The sequence below is a fragment of the Chlamydotis macqueenii genome, chromosome 4 (assembly GCF_036417535.1).
Source record: "Chlamydotis macqueenii isolate bChlMac1 chromosome 4, bChlMac1.mat, whole genome shotgun sequence".
NCBI lineage: Eukaryota > Metazoa > Chordata > Aves > Otidiformes > Otididae > Chlamydotis > Chlamydotis macqueenii.
In genome coordinates this window covers 77,589,239-77,597,717 of record NC_141559.1, presented here as the reverse complement: position 1 = coordinate 77,597,717, position 8,479 = coordinate 77,589,239, and positions in this window count along the sequence as shown.

The window sequence follows — 8,479 nt, the reverse complement described above, 5'->3', positions numbered from 1 at the left end:
ATCTCATGTTTTGTTTGTTTTTACCTGAATTAGATTAGTGCTGCAGTGCAATTTCACCCTTATTAGACACTAGGAAGGCTACACAATGTAGCACTAAGCTCAAGGAAAAGTTCAGACAGAGTTCACCACTAATTAGACATCCCAGGCTCCTCATGGCAAAGTAATCTTGATGGTGGAGTGGATTCTTGCGTGTCTTATATGACCGAGCCGCACAGGCGTGGATTTTTACTGTCACCAGCCCGTGGGGTTTCTCTGGTGCCTGAATACTATGGCATCCAGCTGGTACCTTTCCCTAAGTGGTGAACTAGTAAGTGCTGACTCTTCCCTTCCAGTGTGCACATAATGTTTACCGGAAAATCGCTGAGAACTCTGTTAAAAATATCAGAGTTATACATCACATAAATATTTATGACAGAACAGCATAACAAGGCATAAGTGAGACCCCAAGAAAGGATATACATAGCTGCTACCATTTAGTACAACTTTTTGTCTGACTTTTCTAAATAAATTGTAAAGTTAAAGTGAATTGTAGTTTTTTGCTCTTTTTTTTTTCTAAAAAAATTATTTTTAGGCTAAATAATCAGACATTAAAAATAAATTTGGTATTGCCAAAACAATATCAAGTTTACAGAAAAGAATTCAAAAATAACTCTACTAACTGTCAAGCAAATGTTTGTATTTGCTACCTTCCCAGTTATAACAATCTGGTTGCCAGAAGTTTGGTTATTTATGAGATTACATGGCAAAACACATGCATATATCTCTTTTTAAACCACCAAAACCTGGGATGTGTATAGGAACTGTGAGCCTCGCTGGCGGTATTTCACCCTTGCTTGACTTCGTAGAAATTATTTCTCTCCCTTCAGTATATAAGAGACTTGTTGCTCTATTTTAAAAGTAATTGTTGGCAGTAAATAGTCATATTCTGGGTACCTCTGCCCGAAAAGCTTCACAAAGAGTAAAATTCCCTCTTGCTTAGACGGTCAGGCTCACGTATCGCTTCTGCTCTACTTGGTTATACCTTCAGCGTGTGAGTGGGAGCCCACTGGCTCACGAGCTGTTTGCTGAAGTCTTTGCTCGAGTAAATTCACGGCAGGGTGCTGAGCTCTCCGATGGCAAAAACTGTCCCGTGCCCTCTGACTCGGCTTTAGCTGTGCTGTGCTAATACGCTCTTTCAGGATCTGCTTATTACGGTGTAAAAGGAAAACGTGAGAGGTTGTATTCCCTGAATAGTCACAATTTTCAGAGTCTTGGGGGATAAAGAATGTGGATTAAACACTACATGAAGTTGGGGAAAATATATAGCTAATACAGCAGTAACTCATTAAATGTGACCCGTGCAGTAACGTGGCACTCCACGTGATGTAGTCAAGCAGTTCAACACTGTTGCACGGTAATTCAGGTAAAGTAAAACATCAATTAGGTACCATGAGAAAACGCTGAAGCATTCTGCCCAAACTTCTGTGGTTTTGTCTTTTTTTTTTTTTACTTATGAGCTAATTAATTTTTTGGAAACAGGCTGCATTTATGAATTTTGGAAACTAAATGAAGCACAGCGGGGATTCCAGTTTATTGCCTGACAAAAACTATTCCTCTTTTAACAGTTGTGACAGGCACAGCTGAGTCTTACAAGAGCTATTCCCTTCTCTCCAACCCTTTTTTGTCTCCTCAAACACTATGTTGCCCTATTAACAGTCCACGTAGAAAATTTGCAGTTACCTCAACAACATATTGCAGGGAGCTGATTTTCTGATTTATATCTCTCAACTGATTCTCAAGGAACAGCATACGAGTTAACCACAGGAAGGCTTTCAATGTGCGTGTACTTTATATACAGTGTACATATCTTTGAGATATTTATTTTAGAGCTTATATCTTTAGTAGTAAGATTTGTAGCTCCACCATCCCTCCATCCACCAAGGTAAGAGTTGTAAGGGAACAGTAGCTTGAAACAAAACTGTCCCAAAGAAAGAGGGCTTGAGTTGCGATGCATTAAAATGTTTGCACATATGAAAAATACTTATGAAGTCACCCCTCGGTCTGAGTTACAGAGCCAGAATGCGTGGAGCAGATTTCACTGCCGAAGTGTTACAGCCATTAATCATAGCCTGTAGGAAAGCCACTCTGAGTGTTTCAGGAGGAGAAGCGTAGGGGCACTGCCACGCAAGGAGTCCAAAGATGTTTCCATATGCTGGCACGGAGACAACTTTCTGCCCCATCCACATGCTCCTACAAAGACTGCCAAAAGCTGCCAATTTTGGCCCGCCAGTGAGACTCTGAACGCCTTATTGCTGAACCCCAAGAGCCTGCTGTCTCATCCGGTGTGCAAAAAGGCTTTAGCAGTCTGATGCCTTGGCGTTATTATTATTAGCTGGCTGTGATTTATGGTGTGAAGGAGAGGGACTGTGGCCGGAGTGTGGTTTGCTAGTTTCCTGTCGAACTGGGAATATACAGCAGCTTTCCTCTATATCTGTAACCACGGCATCAATATTTATATGACCAAGTGAAGATACAGATCCACCAAGCCCACATGCATCCATGGCAGGGTACCACTCGTTCAGCCCATGCATAAGCACACCCAGCCCTGCCTCATACATGCCCTGCAAAATGTGAATGGATGGGCTCTTTAACAAAGAAATTTCTTTGGAGGCTCATGTAATTCTTTTAGGGGGACAATGTTGTACTACCCAGCATATTGTATACAGCAGAGGTTGTGAGAACACCAGTTAGGTTAAAGGAAAAATCTTTACTATTTGTAAAAGCTGTTTCATATTTCATTTACACATTTTCCACAAGAACTATTGAAAACCCTGACAAAGTGATATACGAGCAAATAAAATGTGAGTTTACTGCATACAGACTCACAGTTTCTGATACTTTTTTTCCTCAAAACTCAGTGCCAACTGTTTCCCTTACCATTTTTTCTCAAAACCCACTGTGCCAACCAAATGTCATTGATATGTGACTTTCCACACAGATAGAGAGTATTGCAATTTTTCAAAGTACGAGACCAAGGCTATTAAGCATATTGCTTTAAACTTGCACCAAAATCAGAGGATATGAAGGAAGCAGACAATTGGCAGAACTAGCGTTTCCACCACATACGTCAGTAAGACCTATAGCTTGGGAAAACGATGCTTCCTGGAACATAGCACTAATATATTTACCGTATGCTGCGCTAGAAGCTTTTTACACTCACGCTAATATTCTGCAAATTGGTAATTTCACACACACAAACTAGAGCTCTCTTTTTATGTTTCAGCAAAAAAAAGGTAACGTATGGTGCTGTAACATTACTAGGCTGCGTTACTTTTACCCACATGCTCTATAGGCTCTATTAGTAAGCTGTGAAATGCTGTCAGAAGTAACGGTAACTGCACTGTGCTTGTGAAAAAGTGCAAGCCCTCTACATTGTGAAGGTTATTGACCTTGCTTCTTATCCCTTTATCTATTTATTCCCTAGCTGTAAAAGCTGCATAATTTGTAAAAGACCTGCTAGCCATTACTAGGAACTACAGAGATTCTAATAGAAGGGGCAATAAATACATAGGGAGCTGAAAATGCCCATTTCAGAGCTTGCAGTGACAGAAATAAGGCAATCCAGGTCTGTGTAGCTATTCCAAGAAGAATGATATCAAAGCACAAAACAGCACATATCTCAACCAGGGGCATTCAACCAGCTCTCCTCTGGTATTCCACAGTCTCTCCTTGCTTTAAAAGCCTTCCAGGATCAATCCACCACTGATGTTGCATAGGTGACAGCAGAAAGGAGAACATGCATGAACACAATGAGAAAAGCTGAGCAAGACTGGAATGAGGTTTATGTTGAAAACATTCCTTGATGCTCCCAGCTGCTTTTGTTCTTCCTCCCTTTATCCCTCCATCTATCTCCCAGCTAGGCTTTCCTGCCCCTCCCCTGCACCATCCCCAATTTATAGTGGTCCCATGTTACAAGCAACTGCTAGCATACCAGCTAACCCAGCTGTCCCCCTCCCAAGCTGGGTCCTCTTCGCAAATACAGGTCAAAAACAGTTGAGAGTGGACTGGGTGATCCCAAATGGCCCAGCTGCTTCTTACTCCCATCGCACAAAGCCTTGCCTGCCATCACCCACTGCGACTCTCGGAGCTCTGTCCTGCCTGTTCCAAATCGGTTCAGTTCAGAGGAGCTGGAGATGGCTGAAATGTTTTTTCACCGTGCTCTGCACAGCCAAATGCATGAAGACGCAGATGTGTTTAGACCGTCTCCAAAGCCAATTTCTGTTTGGCTCAACACTGAGCTGGGCAAGGATGTCAAACGTGGCTAAAATCTGTGCTCAGCTAAGGCAGGGGCCAGAAAAAAAGCCATTAGGAATGTCTCATGGGACTGATTTCCTCTTCTCTTTTGTGCTGTTTCCTCCAGATGCCTTAACATGGGGATAGACAGCCCTTCATCTTGTTAGGGAGGCTACAGACAGGAAATGTGTTGTATGCCTTTATTTGAGAGGCCTGTATTGGTTAGGACAAAATATCACCTGCATGGGATGATTCTCTAGGGAGTCAGAATTACAGTGGATTCTCAGAGCATTGTTGATCTTCTGCAGAGGTTCTTCACATGTGGGCCTCAGCAGCACAGCTGGGGTAAGTGCCTGATTTCAGAGTATTGCAAGATGGACCAGGACGTAGAACAGCCTCTTTTCAAGATTTGATGGCTTCTGAACAGCTCAAGGGCAGCAAGGTCAGTGGACTTTCCCATGTCCTGTTTAGAAAATGAAAGTAACTCTTCACTTGCAGAATAGAGTTTTCCTCTTTTGCTGGTGGTAAATTGTGAGTAACTTGATAACACAACTTGTTCACACACTTCTAACACTGAAAAGCCGTTAACACGCACAGTCATGTCCTTCCCCACCTCGTCACCACAAAAATATCGCTTTGTCCCAAGAAAGGTGTTTCCCTATCTCCTCCAGACCACTGGCACCCTAGTCCCTGGTACTACTGTACTCTCATCGGTCCAGGACAAATGTTTAGAATCTTTTCAAGGGGCTAAGTATGAGGACTTTAGATATAATTGAGGGAAAAGCTGACCAGAGCTCGTGGGACACATCATCCTTGGGGCAGGACATCACTAATCTTCTCCATGAAGAATCAGCAAGCTGATTCCTTTGTAATGAAGGGCACTGGTGCATACTGGTGCAAATCAGGCAGTTTTTCCTGCAAAGTGTTACAGCGGTCAGGGGTTCTAGTGATGCAGATGATTTAGTGACTGCATAGTGCTAAAGCTTGCCAGAGCCAATGGGATACCTAGCAATCCTGAAGGTGCAATATGAAAGAACCCCAAACACTCACAGGATGGACATGAGCAGTGTCCTCCTGTCTGCATGGATGTTTCTACCAGCACAGAAGAGATTTGTAGGAAGAGTCCAGCACAGCAGCACGTCTGACCGTCAGAAACAGCATGTGCTCCAGAGACACACAAAGCCGATCTACTGACTGAAGTATGTTGGTGCTTTTGACACAGAGATCACAGGAGAGAATTATCAAATTGCTTTTCCTCAGGTCATGAGCAGGTTAAATTCTAGAGGAAAAATAGGCCTATCGTAGATAAGCCGACAGAGCTGCATTTTGATGAGTTACGGCATTCTTTCCTGACTGCCAGAACATGAGAGTTCAAAAATAAGTGGTAGCAATTTCTCATTTTAATTGGCACAATTGTAGAAAATGCTACTTGGCAAGTATCAGGTATTATGTCCAACAGACTAAGGATTTGTCTGCAACAGACTTCCTTTGTATTGCAAAGCAACAAATAGACATGATGCTACCTTATATGGTATAAGTGTCACCTTGTGAACAAGATAAGTGATGACTGTGAAACGAAGCTGAAGTTGGCACCAATAATGCAAACAAGAGGATATCTTCAGCATTACTGGTGACCCCATTGCATGAATAGCACGATTCTGACTTGTAATAAAATCTTACGCGATTGTTTGTGTGTGCACAAAACACCCTTGTAGTGAAATATATACTCATGTTCTCTCCCAGAAAACTGCAAAAGATAAATTAGTGCCCTCTTTTGACTTAAAGCCAGAAAGCTACAGACAGAAACACTGAAAAGAACTTGAAGCCAGTTCAGTATCTGTGTTTCTCAAAGCTGTACACCACAGCTCTAGCGCTGGCAGCTTAACTCTGAAGTCTTGAATACCCACTGTGGCAGTGCATTGACCCTGTCCTGAGAGACTAGTACATTGCTAAAGCACTCTGCTAAGAAAGTTTCCCAGTATCAAGCCTAAATAATTTCTTCCTTCAGATCACTACTGCTTACCCCACCAGTAGGCCTAATCTCTGCGGTCATTTTTACCTTTCACATATTTGTAGACTACTGGTTAACTTCCAGTTTAGTTCATCCAGTTCATCACATTCGTTGTTCATCTTTGGTTGCTTTTCTGAAGTTTTATCTTCAGATTCCACATCACTTTGTTGCCTTTCTTTTTATTATCTGTAGCTTTTCTACAGAAACTTAAAACTGAAAATGCCAGAATAGTACAGATTTTACTACACTTCTCCGAGAGAGTGGTGTGACTAAATAAATTTGTTTCGAGGTAAGTTAGCACCCTCTGGTGTATCATTAGTGTACTGCAAATTTCATAGACTCGGAGAACCATAGAATGGTTTGAGTTGGAAAGGACCTTTAAAGGCCATCCAGTCCAACCCCCCTGCAAGAAGCAGGGACATCGCCAACCAGATCAGGTTGCTCAGAGCCTCATCCAGCCTGGTCTTGAATGTTTCCAGGGATGGGGCATCCACCACCTCTCTGGGCAACCTGTGCCACTGTTCTACAAATCGCATTGTAAAAAATTTTTTCCTAATATCCAATCTAAATCTACCTCCCTTTATTTTAAAACCATTATCCCTCATCCTATCGCAACAGGCCCTACTGAACAGCCTCTCCCCATCTTTCTTGTAGGCCCCCTTGAGTTACTGGAAGACCTCTATAAGGTCTCCCCGGAGCCTCCTCTAAGGAGGAGTTTCCTTAAAGGAAGTTAATTCCTCATGAACGCAAGAAAAAAAATCTTGAAGACAGATGCCTAAGTGATGAATACAGAATTTTTTTGTGCTTATTGGCAGATAGAGGAAATTTTGCACTTTTTTTCCTTTTCCTCTTCTTAAAGAAGTACATACCAAATTAAGTATTTTCAACTTTTTTTTTTGAACAAATTATAAAAGCATTGAACTTGGCAAAGTACACTGCTCAAATGTCTTTTTTTTTCTTTTAAATTATTTTTTCTAGCAATTATTTTGCATGATATGAGAGCCATTTAGATTTAAGTTTCAAAAAAATTCACATTATAGTTAGTTTATTAACTTGTGTTTCCAAAATTTTCATTTTGTTTGAACTGGGAAGCAAGAGGGTGTTATTCAAAGGTATTTCTACTCAGCATCTGTAGCTCCTGTGTCTTTTCTTTAAACTCAGATTACGTTCTGTTTTCTTTTCAAAATGTCTTTCAAAGCTGTAACATCTCTGAAGACGAGTGATTTTTTTCCTTCAGGTTTAGACTGTGGGCCCAAATAGATTAGGTAGTACCTGTTAAGTAGAAGATACTACTAGGTATCCCTAAGTAGTTCAAAGCAGAAATAAAATTATAGATATACTTTTTTTTTTATATACTATACTTCCTTTCTTTATTGATGTGATGTTCCAAGTTCTCTTCTCAACCTACAGCCACAAAACACTCTCTGCCTGTGTCGGGCTTTTACCACAGAAAAAGTGAACTGGTGAAGATTACCAGAGGTGTGAAGATCATTACTGAATCCGTGTGGAAACTGCTGTGGTGAGCAGCAATACAGAAATCATTCAGCTCTCTGGGTATACTTATTCACATCTTTGAATGACAGTGTGCATTTTTTATTTTTGTTAGTTCTGTAGAACTAGCATATATGAGTCCTTCCTATACAATTCCTTCCAGGGAACCTTCAGATAAATCCTATTTATAGACACAACTTTGCAGCTTTATCAACCTCAAATTCTGTCTTAATTTACAACTGTGCAATTGGCAGAGGTGGAGGGGTGAGGAGGAGGGAGAAACAAAAGTAATAAAACTCAGATATTTCATCTGACTGTAGAGTGCAACTTTAAGCAATTATAAAAGCTATAGGATGACTTTGAAGACTTAGACGATGACTCTGCAGCATGATAAAATCGAAAGTAGAAATGATACTGTCTTGTGATCCAAACAAACAAAAAACCATTGGGGTAGGTAAAATTAATGTGGAAGCCAGCAATCATTTTACTAGCCTCATTTTTAAAGCTATTCTAGCTTATCTGGAACTAAAGGAGAGCAGGAATTTTTAAAAGTTACACCACACTCATTTACTTGTGTATATCTGTGGTATTGTAAAAGTAAGTCTTTCAAATGGAAGTTTGCTTGAAAGGAAATTTACTTGGATATCCCGTCTAAAACTGGAAGTATAAGAGTATCAGGGAGAAGAAAACACACGAAGTTTCCCA